The 19,172-nt window shown below is 37.8% G+C and overlaps 1 protein-coding gene across 1 annotated transcript in view; it reads right to left on the bottom strand.

Moving 5' to 3' along the window:
• The window catches only part of Sytl4 (synaptotagmin-like 4), a 78,721-nt gene extending 60,511 nt beyond the window's left edge, over nucleotides 1-18,210 (bottom strand). The window contains exon 1 of the mRNA XM_005406935.2: nucleotides 18,080-18,210. The gene's annotated coding sequence lies outside the window, so the exon portion shown is untranslated. The remainder of the gene's footprint in view (nucleotides 1-18,079) is intronic.
• Nucleotides 18,211-19,172: the final 962 nt, after the last annotated feature.

A 19,172-nucleotide genomic window follows, 5' to 3' on the forward strand; every position in this document is an offset into this window, starting at 1 on the left:
AAAAGCAAATGCCTATGCAGATTTACATGGGAATGTTAACAACAACATTATTCATAGTACTCAAAACCTGGAGAAAACACAAATGTCAATTAAGAGGTGAATGTATGAGTAAATTGCAACATATCCGTACAATGGAAAATTACTTAGCAACATAAAGAAATGAACTACTAACTGATACCACAACATAAATGAATCTCAAAATAATTACACTGATTTTAAAATGTCAGCCAAAAATGGACATATACTGCATTATTTCATTGATGTGCTGCTATAGAAAATGCAAATTAACCTATAGTGACAAAAAAAAGATCACTGGTTCCAGGGAAGGTGTGGTAATGGTATATAGGGGTAGATGAGAAGGAAATTTTTGGTTACAACATGGCACAAGCATACTTTTCAAGGTGTCTTTGTCCACTTTGTGTTGGTAAAACAAAATACCAGAGATTAGATAATTTATAAAGATAAGAAATGTATTTGGCTCAGTTCTGGAGACTAGAAAGTCCACGGTTGAGGGGCAACATCTGGTAAGGACCTTTTGGCTATAACCTCCCCAGGCAGAAGGTAGAAGAGAAAATACTGTTATGTAAGAGATACAGAAAGGGGGAAAGGGGAAAAGTGGAGTTCAAGTTACTTTTATAATAAACCTGCTCCCAGGATACTGACATGAATCCATTCATGGGCGTGGAAGCCTCATAACCAAAACAATTCCATTAGGTCCCAATGCTAAACACTATTGCATACCAAATTAATTTTCCAACATATAAACTTTGGGGAACACATTCAAATCATAGCAAGAGGTGATGGGCAAGCTCATTATCTTGATTATGATGATGAGTTCACAAATGTAAGTAAATGTCAGAATTGAAAACATTTTATACTTCAAATGTACAATCTACTATATGTCAGTTATACTTTTATAAAATAATTAAAACCTTTTAAAATTAATGTAACTAAACTTTCTTCTTGCCTTCATGAGTTTTACAATCCAAAAACATATGAGGAATTAAGAGGCTTTAAACAAATTGAAACTGTAAAATATTTTATGTCAAGATTCTTTTAAAATACAGAATAAACAATACAAAGTATATTTCAAATATTTTGTCATTTAATGTTACTGCCTAAAAAACGCATTTCACCTTGTAACTCTCTCAAATGAAGACTTTCCGTAAGTTTTCAATAATTTGCTAAAAATGTATAATGCAGCATGCTCAGACTATGGAAGATGGGACAATAGCGAAGAATTTGTGAAAATGGTGGAGAGCTGAGTGTCAGCTACTCAGCTTCTCCAGAATAAAGTGCCAAGATTCTGAAAAACAACAACCTATAGAGAATCTAAAGGGAGTGGAGGGCACATGAAAACCATGAAAGAACTGATAGTGGAGGAGAAAATAGAATTCATTGCTATGGAAGAAATAGCTCACCACTGCAGACCTGAAACCTCATGGCATGTCAAGAGCAGCTGTTACAGCTGACCTGGCAGGCGAGGAGACAGCAAAAGCAACTTTGCTCCTCCCTGGTAGACTGAGACCTGACCTGGAGGGGAGTCTTACACAGCCAGAGGCAGCAGTGAGAACACAAGGCATTGTTTCCTGAGTGACCCCACACCCCAGCAGCAGTTGGTGAATGAACTAGTGCAGTGCCTGACACACAATCACATGGAAAAGCAAGTAGTGGGTGGGTGGGATTTTTATTTTATTTCAAAGGGCTTGAGACTCAAACTCTAGCATCACAATAGCCCCAAAGTTGATTCACTGTTAACATCCTAGAGTGGAAAAGGAAAAGGGCCATCCAGTCACAGGAGACAGCTGGCAGTTGGATAGGAGGCTGGGGAAACTCTCATGAGAAGTAGGAACCAGGACCACCCAGACTCCATTCTGGCAACTACAAAAAGCCAGCGTTAGCCCTAGTTACAAAGGACTGGAAGCAGCCCCTGGTTCTGTGACCAGTAATGCAAACGGGCAAACGGCCTTGGCCAGTGGTGGACAAGGGCAGTCCCTCTGCCCTATGACAAACACGTATGAGAGGAGTCAGTGGTCTGGCCAAGACCAGCCCCACCCAGCAGTAATGCTATTGCAGACTTGGTGAGGTTACTCAGTACAGATTTCATCTCTGACAAAGAAACTAGCACAGAACTGGAGGAACCAGAGGAATTTTTTTTATTTTGCTTTCCTTTGGGGTGATAATTCAGGTTTTGTATTTTATTGTTAGGTTTATTTTCTCTGTCCTGCCTCTAACTTTCCTCAGTGGTCTTTCTTGATCTTCTGATATTTACATGTGAATGAAAATTGTTTCCAGTCTTTCTGGTTTACCTCAATATTCTTTTGCTTTCTCTTTCATTCTTTCTCTCCTATCCTCATCTCCAACTTCCCAAAGTTTGGGTGATCAACCTTTGTCCTTCAGTCTTCCTTCCACTATATTTATCTTCAGTTTTGCGATGTTTTGTCCCCTATCCATCTTAAATTTCCCTTCTTCACAAGATAAAATCACTTTACCAAGGGGAAACTCACTGCACACAAATTCCTGGTTTATATTAAATGTTGTTAAATAACTATGGAGCTTGCTCCTAGGGGTAGAGATACCAAATTAGCAGTTGCCACAGGTTGTCAGTTTTAAGACTCTGTTTGATGATATCATTAATGCTAACTGTCCTACTTTAGCCAGGATGCCATACTTCTTGTAATCAGTTGTTCTTCTATGTATGATAATCCTGTGACAATCCGGGGTCATAATCATCCCCATAATCCAGTACCAGAGGACTGGGTGCTGAGTTAAATAGATAGCAACTCCTCATCCCAAATAAAGTGGGCAGATAGGATTTTGGGAAAGACACAAAAACTAATACACAGCTACACCTAGAAGACAACTTGGAAAAACAGACATTTCCTAGGGAATCCTCAATACCAGTGATAAAGCTATGAAACAAAAGAAAAAATACCAATACAGAAACTAAATTAAAATAAGAAAATAGAATATGATAAGATGCAGAAGGAAAATGCAATCCCAGACTTCCAGCAAACTCAGGACAAATCCAGGCAACAAAGTGATAGATGAAAATCAGAAGCCATCCACCTGAATTCTCTTGAATGACAACAGCAGAAGTTTTTTTAAAACATATAGATGTTACTATAGAGGAAATCAGAACAGAAATAATTTCACAGGCAAAAAAGAGATGACAAACACAATGAAGGACTTGCACAACAATCTAGAGTAGACATAAATAAAAAAAATAGGGGATCATAGAAAAATATGGAAGCTATTAATGCCTAACACAGGAAAGAAATGGAATCCATGCAAAAGATTCAAAGAGATACCCAGGAAATTAAAAATACCATTGAAAGCTTGCAAAACCAAATGAAAGAAACTGAAAATAGAATATTAGACCCTGAAGACAGGATCTTGGTTAGTAATCAGAAAAAGAAAGATCTCTGAAAAATAGCAGGGAACCATGAAAAAACAATTCAACAATTACAAGATGATGAAAAGAGGGACAACATAAGATGGATCAGAGTCAATGAAAAAGCAGGAACAGCACAAACAACATAAAATCGTGTTCACAGAAGTAATAGCAGAAAACTTCAAGAGCATGGAAAAATAATTTAAGATATAGTAACTGATCCATAAAGAACTCCAATGAGCCATGACCAAAATAAGTATACATCAAGGCATATAATAATCAAGATTCCAGAAATTCAGCACAAGAATAGAATATTAAAAGCTGTTAAACAAAAGAAACAAATAACCTATAAAGGAAAGCCTGTCAGATTCACAGAAGACTGGCACACAAACTGTTAATTCAAGGAGAGCTTAGAGTGAAGTATTTCAAGTCCTGAGGAAAAAAATTCCAACCCAGACTGATGTGTCTTGCAAAATTATATTTCAGAATTAATGATGAAATAAAACACTTCCATGACAAAGAACAAATGAAGGAATTCATGACAACCAAACTAGCTCTACAAAGGGCTCTGAAAATATTCTAGAAAGAGATAATAAAGACCACAATTACAAGAGTACCAGTAGGAAGAAGATACCGGGGGGAAAAGCAATTAAACAGAGGGGAAAGACAGGGAACCATTAATAGGAAAATAATATGAGAAGGAGAAGCCAATACAAATCATTTATAACCCTCAGTGTAAAAGATCTCAATTCACCATCAAAAGAAACAGACTGGCAAAATAAATCAAGAAACAACATAAACAATATGCTGCATTTAAGAAAAATATTTAACTCAAAAAAATTTCATAGACTGAAAATAAAAGGATGGAAAACAATATTCCATGAGACAGGAACCCAGAAAAAAAAGCAGGGGTAGCTATTCTATTCAAGATAAAGAAGGTCACTACCATGCTCACTTCAGCAGCACATATACTAAGAAGGTCATTACTTACTTTTTAAGGGAAAACCAAGACGAAAAGAAACAACTATAAATATATATTTACCAAATACAAGTGCACCCAACTATATAACAAAGGTATTAACAGATATGAAAAATCAAATAAGCAAGAACAAAATTGTAATGGGGGACCTTAGTACCCCACTCTCACAATGATATAGATCAACTAGACAAAATTCAACAAAGAAATATCAGAACTGAACCAAACCTGTGAAAAAATGGACTTAGTAGAAAACTAGAGAGTGTTCCACTCCATAACATCAGAATACACATTCTTCTCAGCAGTGCATGGGATGTTCCCAAAAATAGACCCCATACTAGACCATGGAACATGATTAAGTAAATGCAAAAGAACTGAAATTATCCCATGAATATCATCTGACCATAGTCAATGCAATTGGAAATCAATGGCAAAAGAAACCACAAAACTATACAAATACATGGAAATTAAATAACACTCAACTGAACAAACAATGGGTCACAGGAAATTAAAGAATAACTTAAATATTACCTACAATTAAATGATAATGCCAAGGCAAGATACCAAAAATTATGGGACACAAATGAAAACAGTCCTAAGAGGAAAAATAATAGTGGTGAGCTCTCACATCAGGAAAACAGAGTGGTTCAAAGAAACAAATGTTGAACCTCAAACTTTTAGAAAAGATGAGCAAGTCAAGCCCAAATCCCAAAGAAGGAAGGCAATTATAAAGATCATAGCAGAAATTAATGCAATTCAGATTAAGAAAATAATACAAAAAAATAAATGAATTGAAGCGTTGATTCATTGAAAGATTAAATTGACAAACTGTTAGCCAACCGTACCAAAAAAGGAAAGACTCAAATTCATGCAATGAGGATTGGAAAGTATGAAATCATAATTGATCCTTCAGAAATCCAGAAGATCATCAGTACCCTACTTTGAGAACGTTTATTCTACTAAGATGGAAAACACAGAAGAAATGGACTGATTCCAAGCTACATATGAATTATTGAAGTTGAATAAAGAAGATATAAAAATTCTAAATAACCCAATACCAGTTAGTGAAACTGAAGATATAATTAAAAACATACCAACAACGAAAAGCCCAGTTCCTGACAGATTAACTGATGAATTCTACAAGAAACTGAGAGAAAACCGAATGCCATTACTCTTCAAACTCTTTAATGAAATTGAAATGGAAGCAACACTCCCAAAGTCACTCCTAGAAGCAAGTATTACACTGATACCAAAACCAGAGAAGGATCCAACCAAAAAAAAGTGAACTATAGGCCAATCTCACTAATGAACACAGAAGCAAAAATCCTCAATAAGATATTGGCAAACAGAATGCAGCAAATCATTAAGACTATACAACATGACAAACTATAATTCAGCCCAGAGATGCAAGGATGGTTCAACACAGGTAAATCAATAAATGTAATCCACCATATTAACAAAACCAAGGACAAAAGCCATATGTTATCCCAATAGATGTAGAAAAAGCAATTGACTAAGCCCAACTCCCATTTATGATTTAAAAAACCTACCAAAATTGGAATAGATGGTCTTTATCTCAACATGATAAAAGCCATCTATGACAAACTAACAGCTGACCACATACTAAATGACCAAAAACTGAAAGCTTTTGCTCTAAAATCATGAAAAAGATTATGATACCCACTATCACCACTCCTACTCAGTATAGTTCTGGAAACATTAGACTGAGAAAATAGACAAGAGAAAGAAATAAAAGGAATAAAGATAAGAAAGGAACATGTTAAATTATCATTGTTTACAGAAGACATCATCCTTTACATAGAAGACCCCAAAAATTTCACCAAATGACTTCTAGATTTAATAACCAGATTTGGTAGAGTAGCTGGATACAAAGTCAACACTGAAAAATCAATAGCTTTCCTGTACACAAATAACAAACTCACTATGAAGGAATTTAGGGAAACGATGCCTTTTATAACAGCACTGAAAAAATTAAATACTACAGAATCAATCTAATGAAGGAAGTAAAAGAACTTTACATTGAAAACTCCAGTACTCTGAAAAATTAGATTGAAAAGGATATCAGAAAATGGAGGGCAACACACTCTCATCCCCTTCTTTCTCTCTGTCAGATAGAAGCTTTGTTTCCCCCAATAAATATATTCTGCTCTTTAAAAGAAGGAAAGATATCCCTTGCTGTTGGGTAGGAAGAACCAAAACAGTGCAAATGGCCATACTCGCAAAATTCCTAGACAGACTTAATGAATCCCAATCAAAATACTATTAGCATACCTCTCAGAAATAGAGAAATCATTCTTAAAATTCACTTGGAACCAGAAGGGACCTAGCATTGCAAAGAAGTTCTAGGCAACAAAGGCAAGGCAGGGGGCATCACAATCCCTAACTTGAAATTATACTACAGAAACCTGGTCATAAAAATAGCATGATACTGGCAAAAAAGCAGACCTGAGGATCAATGTAACAGATTAGAAGAAGCAAAAACAACTTCAAACGCACTCAGCAACCAGATCTTTGACAAAGGGTCCAAACACATTCACTGGAAGAAAGCCTCTTTAATAAATGGTACTAGAAAAACTGGCTTTCCACATGCCGAAGAGTAAAACTAGACCCATGTCTAACACCATGCACTAAACTAAAATCAAAATGGGTCAATGATCTGAATATTAAAACAGAAATACTAAATCTGCTGAAAGAGTGAATAGGTAGAACTCATAAGACATAGGTGTAGGCAAGAGTTCATAAACAAAAGCTCAGTGGCATAGGAAATACTACAAAGAATCAGCAACTGGGATCTCATCTTATTAAAAAGCTTTTGCACAGCAAAGGAAATAACAAGAGAGTGAAAAAGTCAACCCACAGTGTGAGAAAACTCTTAGCTAGCTGCTCAAAGGACTAATATCAGACAAAGGACTAATATCTAGAACAAATAAAGAATTTTTAAAAATTAGATCCCTTAAATTTAAAGACCCAATCCATAAATGGGCATTTGAAATGAACAGACACTTCTCAGAAGAAGAACAAATGACAAATAAATACATGAAAAAAAATGTTCAACATCACTGATCATCTGAGAGATGTAAAGAAAAACAATGCTGAGATTCTATCTCACTCCAGAAACATAGTAAGCAAAGAAATATATGCATGGAATATTGGGAGAATGTCAAGATGGGGCATCTGATGCAGCTTAGGGAAAAGGAACTAGAACGAGGATATTCAGCAGGAATGAACTCATTGTAAACAAATGTGCAACAGTTGGTGAGTCAAGAGAAAGAGAGCTTGCCAGGGAAGGTGTACAGCATTTACAAAACCATGGAGGTATTTAGCAACATGGTATGAGTAAGCAGTGCAATAAGACTGGGTGGTAAATTTTAAAGGGGGTGGGTGAAAGGGGCAAGTGGGGAATCGTATAGGGGCAAGTGGGGAATCGTATCACATGGGGCAAGGAGAGCTCCATATGCTATGCCTCAGAACATGGCTAATTAGCCTTTGACAATAGGAACTATTGAAGAGTCTCAGGTAAGGCAAGAACTTTGTTAGCTCACTCTAGCAATTATGCAGAATATGGACTTGAAGAGGATATGGTATAAATCCAGAGAGAACATGATGAAAACCAAGAGGAGAGAGCAACAGTAGCAGGGAGAGAAGGGAATATTGCAAACATAACACTGAAGTAAAATCTGTAGGACTTGTGAATGTGGTATAACTCAGGAACAGGAAGAGTCCTTCTACTAGGATTTGGAGTTCTCATGTGCTAGATTTCTAATTAAGGATAGTATAGCACTGAATAGTGTTTAATAGCAGTGGATTTGAGATGAGGCTGTGTGGGTTCAAATCCCAGATTCACCAATTTTTAGCTTTATGAACTTTGAGCAAATTATTTAACTTCTTTGGGTCTCAGTTTCCACATTTAGAAAAATAGCAATAATAATAACTACCTGAGGCTATGAGAATTCAAGTATGCATCATGAATAAAAGATGTAGCATAACATCTGGTCTACAGTAAGCACCCGATATTGGTAGCTATTTAGTTTTAATCATTATTAAGCATAGCCTTTGAAAAATACACGAGCATGTGGCTGTTTTGACATCTTTCTATGAAATCTGAGAAATCTAATCAGCATTCTTGTCCAGATGGAAAGCCACTGTACCTCTCTGCATGGAGGTAGGCTAACACACATAAATATCAAGCAAATGTTAGTAATTAGATATGACCGGTTTGAAAGATATTTATATATACGCTGTTCCAGACAGAATTTAAAGTGACTTACAAAAGTACATACAACATAACAAAATAGTGTAAGTTTAAAGTAGGTGCAAAAAGGAGAAAAATCAGGAATTGGGATAAAGTGAAACAGAATCAAGGCTCTGCTATGAAAAAGCGAATGAGGCCTCTCAGTGATCACCTGGGTTAAACCCCAACTGACCCATCTGTATTAGTGTTCACTAGAGGAACACATTTAATGTAAGATGAGAGACAGAGAGAGAGACAGAGAGAGAAAGAGACAGAGAGAGAAAGAGACAGAGAGAGAGAGAGAGTGAGAGAGACTGATTTTCAAAGTAGTCTTGTAAGCCTATTTATGATAGCTGGCTGCACTCAGATGTGGACAAATGTAAAACCACTATCCACATGCTGGAGATCCAAAGGGTCTGGTCCAAAGTGAAAGCTCTGGAGCTCAATGCAGAATCTTGTGTCACTCTGTATCAGGAAGCCAAAGAGTCCTCAATGTAAAGCTGAAGAGTCTGCACTGGAGTCCTGGAGATAGATATCTGAAGGTATTGGTGAAGACTGGAGCTCCTCTGAAGAAATAGAAGCAAAACTTCCTACTTTCCCTTTTTATTCCATCCAGACTTAGAAACTTTTGGTTGGTGTCACCCCACCAACATCTACGGTGGGTCTTCCCTCTTTATTAAGTCCTTTATCCAGACAGACTCACAACTATGCTAAACCAACTCAAGTTGACACCTCAGTTAATTATCACATCATCTATGGAGCGCATGTCTCACACACCCCGTGGTTTGCCCTTCACTGTTCTGTTGTCAAGACATTTGCAGCACAAAGTTATATTTTAATACATTCATGATGGAGCCATAATTTATATGTCTCACTGCCAGGCAAATCTGAACCACCAGTGGTACATGCCTGACTGTCCCATCAGGTAGCACAGAACAATTCCATTGGGTGGTACAACCCACCCAATGGGACAGGCATGCATGTACCACTGGCAGTTAAGCTTGGGTTTTTATTAAAGTCCTCAACTAATATACTAGTAGAACAAGGTTTAAGAAGCTCTCAATCTGGCTTACTTTCTCAGACTTGTCACCTGTCACCTACACACTGGAAATTCTTCCCACCAAGGGCATCTGCTCTAAAGGATGATAAGAGTATAATGGTAGGCAGGTCAAAAGTCACTAAAATATAATATCTTGTTATCTCTTAGAACCATATGTGGAGAAAATTTCCTCCACATAGAATATACATATTTACTTTTCAATACTATCAGATTCTGTTCATAAGTAGTTTAAAAGAAATTCCCATTTCAAATACCATTTCAAATAGCATATACTTTTCTAAAGTAAGTCCTAAAAGGAAGCTGAATGTCTTAATCTACACATTTCTCCTGCAGAGCAGTTATTTTTGAGATGTGGAAATGTTTTCCTCTCATAATTTTGCACTTTATATTCCTACTCCTCAATAACTCCACTCATCTTAAACCTGCCACCTATCCTAGAAAGTAGATCTCCATAAATGTGGTCCACAGAAGTATATCCATCATAAAAAATGATACCCCAAGTCCAAGCATCCCACCTGTCAACAGGGAAGTACATTGTAAGAGAAACCTCATCTAACTTTCTAGCTTTCAAAATCTACACTGGAAGAAGTATATACTGGCTCTTACATGAACAAGGCAGACTTCATAAGAGCCCCTATAATATTAATAGTTGAACAATGGCCAGTTTATACACTTCTCTGCCAAAGTCCCTTTCCTTTGGAGCCGAAGACGTTTTAAAGATTTAAAACTGTTCAACCAAATAAATAGAGTATAGTTCAGTGGTGGAGCCCTTGCCTATCATGTAACAAGGCCCTGTGTTCAATCACCAGCCCTGCACAAAAAGAGAACATTGTAAAATGCAGGTCATTTATATGCATAAAATATTTTCAAAAGAGCCAATACATTGTTATTTTTCAAAAAACTCCATCATCACATTATTTTTCCTGAGCAAACAAGCTCTGATAAAGGAGAATGTCTGCAGGGAAGATACTCTTTTCCTGCAGGGGTTACAAATGGTAGGGATTTTTAAACTGAACTCTAGCTAGCGTCTAATTGTCTCTTGCAGGCCATGTCAACTAAAAATCACCCACGCAGTCCAATTAAATGAGAAATCATGATGGTTCGTGACTAATCAAGCCCATGTTCACACATAACTGTGATTTCATACATTTGGTTTCTTTTTAATTTTAGGGATGCTGTGATTTAGCTGGCCACAGAAACCTTAAACACAATCAAATAACCTGTAGTTGAACTTCATTTGAGCTATCTACATAGCAGATGATTTTTAAAACTTATTAGCACATGTTTGTAGGACACAATGTATAAAGCGTTAAGGCCTATAAGCCATTAAATAAATACTAATTTCCAACAAGTAAAATACTAATAAATATATTTTTGAGTATATGTACACAAAGGTAAGTATAAATTGGAGAATAACACAAAATAAGTGTAAACTATTGACTTACTGCAAGCCCTCTTTCCCTCCTGAACTGCTTAACAGTAATTACATTACAAATTGAATCAAATTTGTAGTGCAGGATAAGTACGTGCATTATCAACATCTGATCTACAGTTAGAGGCAATGTTCTCATATTCTAAAAAATAATATAAAAACCTGGCATGGTGGTGCACGCCTGTCATCCCAGCACTCAGGAGGCTGAGGCCAGAGGATCTTTGGGAGTTCAAGGCCAGTCTGGGCTACAAAGTGAGCTCAAGGCCAGCCTAAACTGCATAGCAAGACCCTGTCTCAAAAAGAAAAGTAGAAAAATTAAAACTATTAAAATGCTCAAGTTAGATTTGCACATATTTATCTTTAATAATGACATAGTACATAAAAAGCCCCTTTAAAACCTCTGAGGAGAAACACTTGAATTTCTATAATTAAGTAAGTAGAATTTAAGATAAAGTAAGGCTCTCAAAATGTCTAGACACAGTTTCCTAGCCCTAGATATGTAAATATTTGATCTTGGTATTATTATTATTAGTTCTGAATAGATGTCTACCCGCAGGAATTGGCACATCAATGAGGACTCCTTTTTATTTTATAAAAAGGAACGAATGTGTCAAAATTCTTAGAAATCATCCCCACTCGATTGTAAGTAGTACAAGAGAAGGGAACTGGGCTTTTTGAAGCTGACTTTTTGAAGCTGACTCTCTTTATCTCTATACCTTAAGTTCCTAGAGTATTATCTGGCCCATAATGTACACAACAAATATTTGTTGAGTGAATGAGCTGGCATCAAGAATATTATGCATCATTCAGCCGCATCCAACATCTTATCATCCAGGACTTCTCCACCTTTAATCCCATTAATTCAATACTTCTCTATTATTATAACTCCCTATCCTTCTAGCCTGTTTTCATAATGACCTCCCTTAGCTCTCTACCTATTCTCAGACCTCAAGGGTGGAGTGGTCTTCCACAGACTGTTATAGTTTTACTCTGCTATTTCTCAAGTGTATGGATGGGTGGGTGGATGGATTGATGTGTGGATGGATGGATGGGTGGATGGATGGATCAACTGATCGATCGATGGATGCACTGTAGGATCCTGGCATATTGTAGGCCTTCATTAAATCAATTCATCCTTTCTGATAAGTTGCTAGCAATGGTTTAAAGACATTGATACTATAGCTAATTCTAATGCCTGAATTGATAGAGCTACAAAAAAAGAAGCAGTGGAAATGCCATAGGCATTTCCCATCTCTTAAAAACTACTGAAGATCAGCGTAAGTTTAGATAGTTACAGGGAAGAAAGCCACATAGGCTATCATTTCAACTATTCTCTTGCCAGCATCATCCAGTCTCCTGCCTTCTCATATTTCTGTCACAGCCACCCAGACAAATTTCTTAAACTAGATTGTCCACACTGTGTTTCTAAACCTGGGCTAACTGGGTGTTGCCAAAGATAACGTGTACGGGGTTCTGTAACTTGAGACGGAGACAAAGTAAAGCTGTCCAAGCCTCGTTTTATTTTTCGAGCTTTATGGTGGTATAATTGACAGAAAATTATATAGATTTATCATGCACAACATAATGTTTGGGTACACATATGCATCTTATCAGTGACATCACCCTATAGTCCCTATTCCTCTCAAATGCCATTCTAGCCCTTTACCTCTCTCAAAATCTTGCCTCACCACAGTCCCTTCCTTCACAGCTTCACCAGTCCCACTTTCTTTCCCTCTTGTCTTAATGGAAGAGCTACTTCCCTTCCTGTAAGGTTCTCTCCTTTCACGCTTCCCTTCCAGGCTCCTTGGGGACCTTATATCATCAATTTCCATGCCACCTACACATAAATAGGTTCATTGCTCTCCTCTAAAGCAAAACAAAACTAAAAGTATTTCCTGGTGCCCTGTATCTTACTGTCTTTCCTATCATACCCAAGTTTCTTCAACTTGTGTACCATGTTTCTTATCAGTACTCACTCCACAGCCCACTAAGATCTGCCTTCACACCTGCTGAACTGACTCATCATTGACCTCTTAATTACCAAATGCAATGAACGTGTTAAGTATCTTATTGTGTTTTATCTGATTACAAGAGGGTTACACAACATGAACAGTTATAACACAACTGATTATAGACAGAAAACAACTTGCACTATATAACAGGCAGTGGGTAAACAGCTCCAATAAATATAATTTTCTTACAAATAAACTAAATATGTAACCCCAAAGACAACATGTGCAAAGGACATGATAGAATAAGCCTCAGGAAAACATGCTCATCCTTACTCCTAGTGATCAGAAAAATGCCAAGTCCCTTCTTAACCAGTTAGATACTGTGTTTTACATATCAACTGCAAAAATTATGATTGCCCCAGGCTAGGGGTGTAGCTCAGTGGTACAGTGCTTGCATAGCATGTTTGAGAAGGTGTTGCTTTGGCCTTGCCTGCTCAAATTTCTCAAGTAATTTTTATGCATCTTATATTTAGTTTTAATTGACAAATGATAGGTATGTATGTTTATGGGGTAAAATATGAAGTTTTTATCTATGTATACACTGTGGAGAGATTCAGTCTCACTACTTAACATATCCTTCACCTCACTAAATTATTTTTTGTGGTGAAAAATGTTAAAATCTATTTTCCTAGCAATTTAAAAATATATATTATTAACTATTGTCATCATCCAGTGCAATAGATCTCTAAAACTTATTTCTGTAATCTATCTGAAACTCTATTCCATTTGATCAACATCTCCTTGACCCACAAATTCTAATAGAAAGCTATCTCACAGATTAGATATAGACATATTGATATAGATATAGAATATGGCCATTGCAATCTTGTGGTGGTTACACTAGGGTAAAAGAGATAAAAGGCACGTAGAAGAATACATGATATAGTTTGAAGATCAGGTTGGCAGGATTTTCTCATGAATTGAATGTGGCGGGGGGTGTAAGAAAAAGAAAAATATCAAGTATGATTCCTAGTTCTTCATTTGAGCAACTGAATGAATAATGATGTAATTTTTCTGAGACAGGGGATGCTAAAGATATGAAGCAATTAAGAGTCCTACTTTAGCCATCTTATGTTGAGGTATCCATTTGATAGACAAATAGAGATGTTAAAAGGTCACTGAATATGCAAAGCTATAGTTTAGAAAAAAAGACCTAGAGCCAGGCATGGTGATGCAAGCCTGTAATCCCAGCACTGGGAGGCTGAGACAGGAGGATCTTTGTGAGTTTGAGACCAGCCTGGGTTACAAAGTGAGCTCAAGGCCCGCCTGAATTGCATAGCGAGACCCGGTCGCAAAATTTAAAAAAAAAAAAAAAGAAAGAAAGAAAAAGAAAAAAGACCTAAGTCAGAGACATAAATGTGGGACTCACAAATATCCAGATATATGTTACTTCAAGTCTTGAGGCTGGGTGAGAGCCTTTCTAAGATTTTGAATGAAGAAAAGTCCACAGACTGAGCTCTGGATCACTTCAATCTTCAAAGTTTGGGAAGATAAATTTAGAAGACATTGAACAGTTTTTGTGCAAACTGAACTTTCAAAGAAGCCCATATTAAATCATAGAATCACATATTTACCAACTTTCCTAGGGCTCAACATCTTCCAACTCTGTCCTTAGAAGGATTCTCGCCTTTTCCTTTTTCTGAACATTTCAAACCACATTTTAAACAAAATAGCACTCTTTGTTTTACGTTACATAGTGGTTTGCTGGTGCTGCATAATAATCCTATTATAAAACTAATCAAGCACTTGTGATTCCATCTCAGCCCGGAAAAAAAGGCTAACATAAAGAAATCAACCACTAACAAATGGTGGCAAGGCTGTGGATAAAAGGGAACCCTTCTCCATTGTTGATGAGACTGCAAACTGATATAACCACTGTGTAAATCAGCATGGAGAGTCCTCAAAAAACTAAAAATAGAAATTCTATTTGGCCCAGCTATTCCCCTTCTACAGATCTTCCCCAAAGAGTTAAAGACAGCATATCACAGTGATGTATATGTACCCATATTTATAGCAGCACAATTCATAATAGCTAAATCACGGAGACAGCCTATATGTCCATTAGCAGATAAACAGATAAAGAAAATGTGATATTTACACACAATGGACAGTACTATTCTGCCATAAAGAGGGACAAACTCCAGCCATTTGTAGGAAAATTGATGTACCTTGAGACCATAATGTTAAGTAAGGTAACTCACACATACAAGCTTAAATATCACATTATATATACATATACATATATAAAGAGTGAGAGAAAGAGAAATTTCTTGAAATAAAAGATAATAGGAATAAAAGAGAGAGGAAAAAAAGTATTATAATTCAGCATGGACACCTTATCTAAAATTGTACTTTGACTTAATACAAACTGTCTTATATGTTTTATGTGCTCTTTGGTGTAGTAGTCTGGTTTTCAATCGGTATATATGACAATTAACTTTATATGGTCTTATAAATAAATTAACCTGATGCTGAAAAAAATAAAAGGGGGTCTGGAGTGGAAGAGGAGAAAAAGAACTGAAATGTGTTATGTACATGTACCAGTTCCCTACAGTGAATGTAATCATAACGTACTGCAAACGTACTCACAAAACTTGAAAAAAATTTAATTAAAAAAATTAAAAATAAATCTAATTAAAGATTACACAAGTAGCAGTCAGCTATGGCTTTTCCATAAAGTTCATAATCCAGTAACTAACGCACACCTAAAAAGCTACAGGTGACTTCATATCAAAAGCCTAATTTGTAGCATCTTGTATTATTTTGAGTTGCTCACTTCCCTGTTGCATGACAACTTTCTCCAACCTCTTACTGACTTTGACAAATTCCTAAAATGCTTCTGGACCTCTGACAATATACACCCCTCTTCCTGGTATAGCACCCCTTCCTATCACCAAAAAGCATAGCATTTTAACATTTCCACTTTTAAACTTTAGAAATTTCTATCCAAGACCTGTATATTAAAGAGAAGAAAGGGGAAGCACTTCCAACTAGATCAAAGTTGCCATCAGGAACGCTATCTCAGAGCAAAACTGACAAAAGGAAAGCTGTGAGAGAACTGGGCCTGAGGCAACTTCGTACCTGTATGGTGACAAACTGCATGCTTAGTTGAGGCCCAGGAGAGTCAAAAGAGTGTCAGTTCCTACTTTTCTGGGTCCTGGGGTCTACCAGAAAGTACAACAGACAGCAATCCACAGTCACAAGGACTTACAGGGGGAGGAGAAACAAACAAGCAAGAGAAATGTAACAAGGTAGGGAAGGAGCATAAAAAAAAAGTTGCTTATTTAAGGCAGGTAGACAGGGAGCGTCTCATTACAAAGGTAACATTTAAGTACACACTCTGACTGTGGGTTTTCAAGTGTCTCAGGATGGTGACCTCTGTACTTTAATCCCAACATCACTATACCCAAATCCTTGGGAAGCATGGCAGCCCCAGTTCTTAGCGCAAGTATTTGTTAGTATCTTATATTTAAGAGAACGGGAGTCTGAGGCCCAGACCTGGCCCTTATACAGGTGACAACCTAGGTAGAAAAACAGCTGAGAGTTGTGTTAAGGGCTTTATTGAGTTATAAAATAAAATGTGCCTTGAAACAGTATATCCAATTTTTTCCTCTATTCTCTTAAGAGGGAATAAAGAGAGGGGAGGGGGTTGGGGAAAAACAAGAATCAATATAGATTATGTATAGGTATAAATTCCCTCTGATAAATGTGATCACTATACATATCTAAAATGTACCAATACAATTAACAAAAATAAATTTTAAAAATACAGTGTAACTAGTAGCTCTGCCTCAAAACAAAAGTGTGTGTTCAGTAAGTTTTTCCCAAAGGAAGTGACTTTCCAGCCAAACCTTGAGCGAGGAACAGGAATTAACGGTGGGGTGGGGAGTGCTGCTGGCAATTTAGCTTTTCAGGAAGAAAAGAAAGAAGAGTCTGAGCAAAGCCCCAAAGTCAGGGATTGATTATGAGCAGTGGGGGTGGGGCTGAAAGAGTAAAGAAGCCCAGTTAAAAGTAGGAGGTCCAGGATGTACTGAAGACTGATTTCTGCCACAAATGTACAGGGTCTAGAGTCAACCCTGCCCAAAGTGGTATTTGGGAATGTTAGGTCCGTTGGTTCTGAAGAAGCAGAGAACTGGGGAAGGCAGGGGAAGGTTGCTTAATTAGAAACAGATTATTCTTTCGAGCCACCAGAATTCTAACCAAATTATTTCATTATCAGAAACCCCATCTCATCCAGCGTTATAGACTGGAGGAATATCTTTTCTATGCCTTTACAAATAATCACAGGAGACCCTCCTCCGGAAGCAAATTTCCGCAGCCCACTTGAAAGGAGGCAAGAAGTTTAGCACCGGAGCACACAGCTGGGTTTCCAGCCCTAAGCGTGAAGAGGAGCCCAAAGAGGTTGAACCCAGGGCCAACCAGCCTCCAACTCTACGGCATATGGCCAGGAAAACGACACCTTGATAGCTGGGCACTGGGAGAAGAACCCACAAAAAGGTGACTGGACGTCTTGGAGGGCGTAGTTCCCGCTAGGAGCTCGGACCCACTCTGGCCCCAGCACCCGCTCTCTTAAGGGCCCCTAGATTGTGGGAAAATTCGCGGCACTTGGCGCCAAGGATGACAGGCAGGAGGCAGCCCACAAATGGGACATGGTCCACGTTGGCTATGGGTGGGAGAGGGAACCAACCAGAAGAAGCCCAAAAGTGGCGGAGCGGGACTGCCCCAAACAGACTGCAGTAAAAGTGTTGGGGGTGCGGTCCAGAGAAGCGGACAGGGCAGAGAAGACAGGTGGTCAGCGAGGGAGAAGGCAAAACAGGAAGAGCGAAAAATGGGTAGAGAAGGACGCGGGTCCCAGATCTGGTGGAAGGGGCGTTTCTGCAGCAAAAAGGGGCTGGAAGCTCAGAAAGAGTCGCGAAGCGAAAGCCAGGGGAAGGCCACTGGCTACAGACCTACCTGTCACCTGCAACAGGTGCCTTAAGAGGACTAGACGTCCCAGAGCCGGATTCAAGAGAGGGTCTCCAGCTCTGGGAAGACAGTAATCCCGCTCCTACGCCGGCCCCTCTCACTCGCTGGAGAGGCGGAAAAGCTGCAACTTTCCCTGGAACTGGGAGGAGCTTGGCTCTTAAAGAGACCGCACAGCCCTAAGGAGAGTTCTGGGAGCCAAAGTCTTAAGGCATTGGAGGAATGTCCTCTGGGTTAGAAAAGGAGCTTGGTAACTGGAGATAAGGGTATAAGACTACATTCCGCCCACTTTACTTGCACCTGTGGTCACTGAGAAAATCACCTACCTGTTCAGATAAGCCCAGAGTTGCCAATAAGAAAAAAGCTTTTGAACTATATAATTGGAAAGATAAAACAATAACCATTCTGACTCTTTTACTTTCGACTTTTTAGGGCAAAATGTATCTGTGATACAAACATTTTGAGCAAAGGACATAGATTAAATTCACACATCAACACTGAAGGACACAACTGGTTAAAATATTCAACTCATTACTAATCAAAGAAGAGCAAATTAGAACAATAAGGAGATTCTTTGGCAAGCAGTTTTGTGAGTTTTTTTCTAATAACATGGAACAATGGAAAAATAACCACTAAACAAGCTCTCTCATAATTGCTGATAAGAGTGTATGGTGGTTAAAAGCACTTTTAGGAAGCATGTGAGCAATATATATCAACCGACTTTAAAGATTTATAGCTATCCAGTAATTACAGATCCCCCTGTTGCTGTCTCCCCTCTGCTTTGCATCAGCTATTAAATGTGCTCAAATCAAATCTCTCACTCTCAAATCTCTGTTATCAGCAATTGGACATACACAAGTCTCTACCATCTTAAAAATCCTGCCTTCACAGGAATTCCCTCTCCAGCTCCTCTTTATGAGCAAATTTGTTAAAAATGTACTTTAGGGGTGTGTTTGCAACTGCCGTTCCCTTCTCATTCATTTCTCAATTCTCAGAAATCTGGCTTTCTTCCTCACTGAAACTGCTTAGGAAGATGCAAAACTAATTTACTCCGTGGCAATAAATGCTGGGACAAATAAATAAA

Source organism: Chinchilla lanigera, unplaced genomic scaffold (assembly GCF_000276665.1).
Source record: "Chinchilla lanigera isolate Chin_1 unplaced genomic scaffold, ChiLan1.0 scaffold00102, whole genome shotgun sequence".
Classification (NCBI taxonomy): domain Eukaryota; kingdom Metazoa; phylum Chordata; class Mammalia; order Rodentia; family Chinchillidae; genus Chinchilla; species Chinchilla lanigera.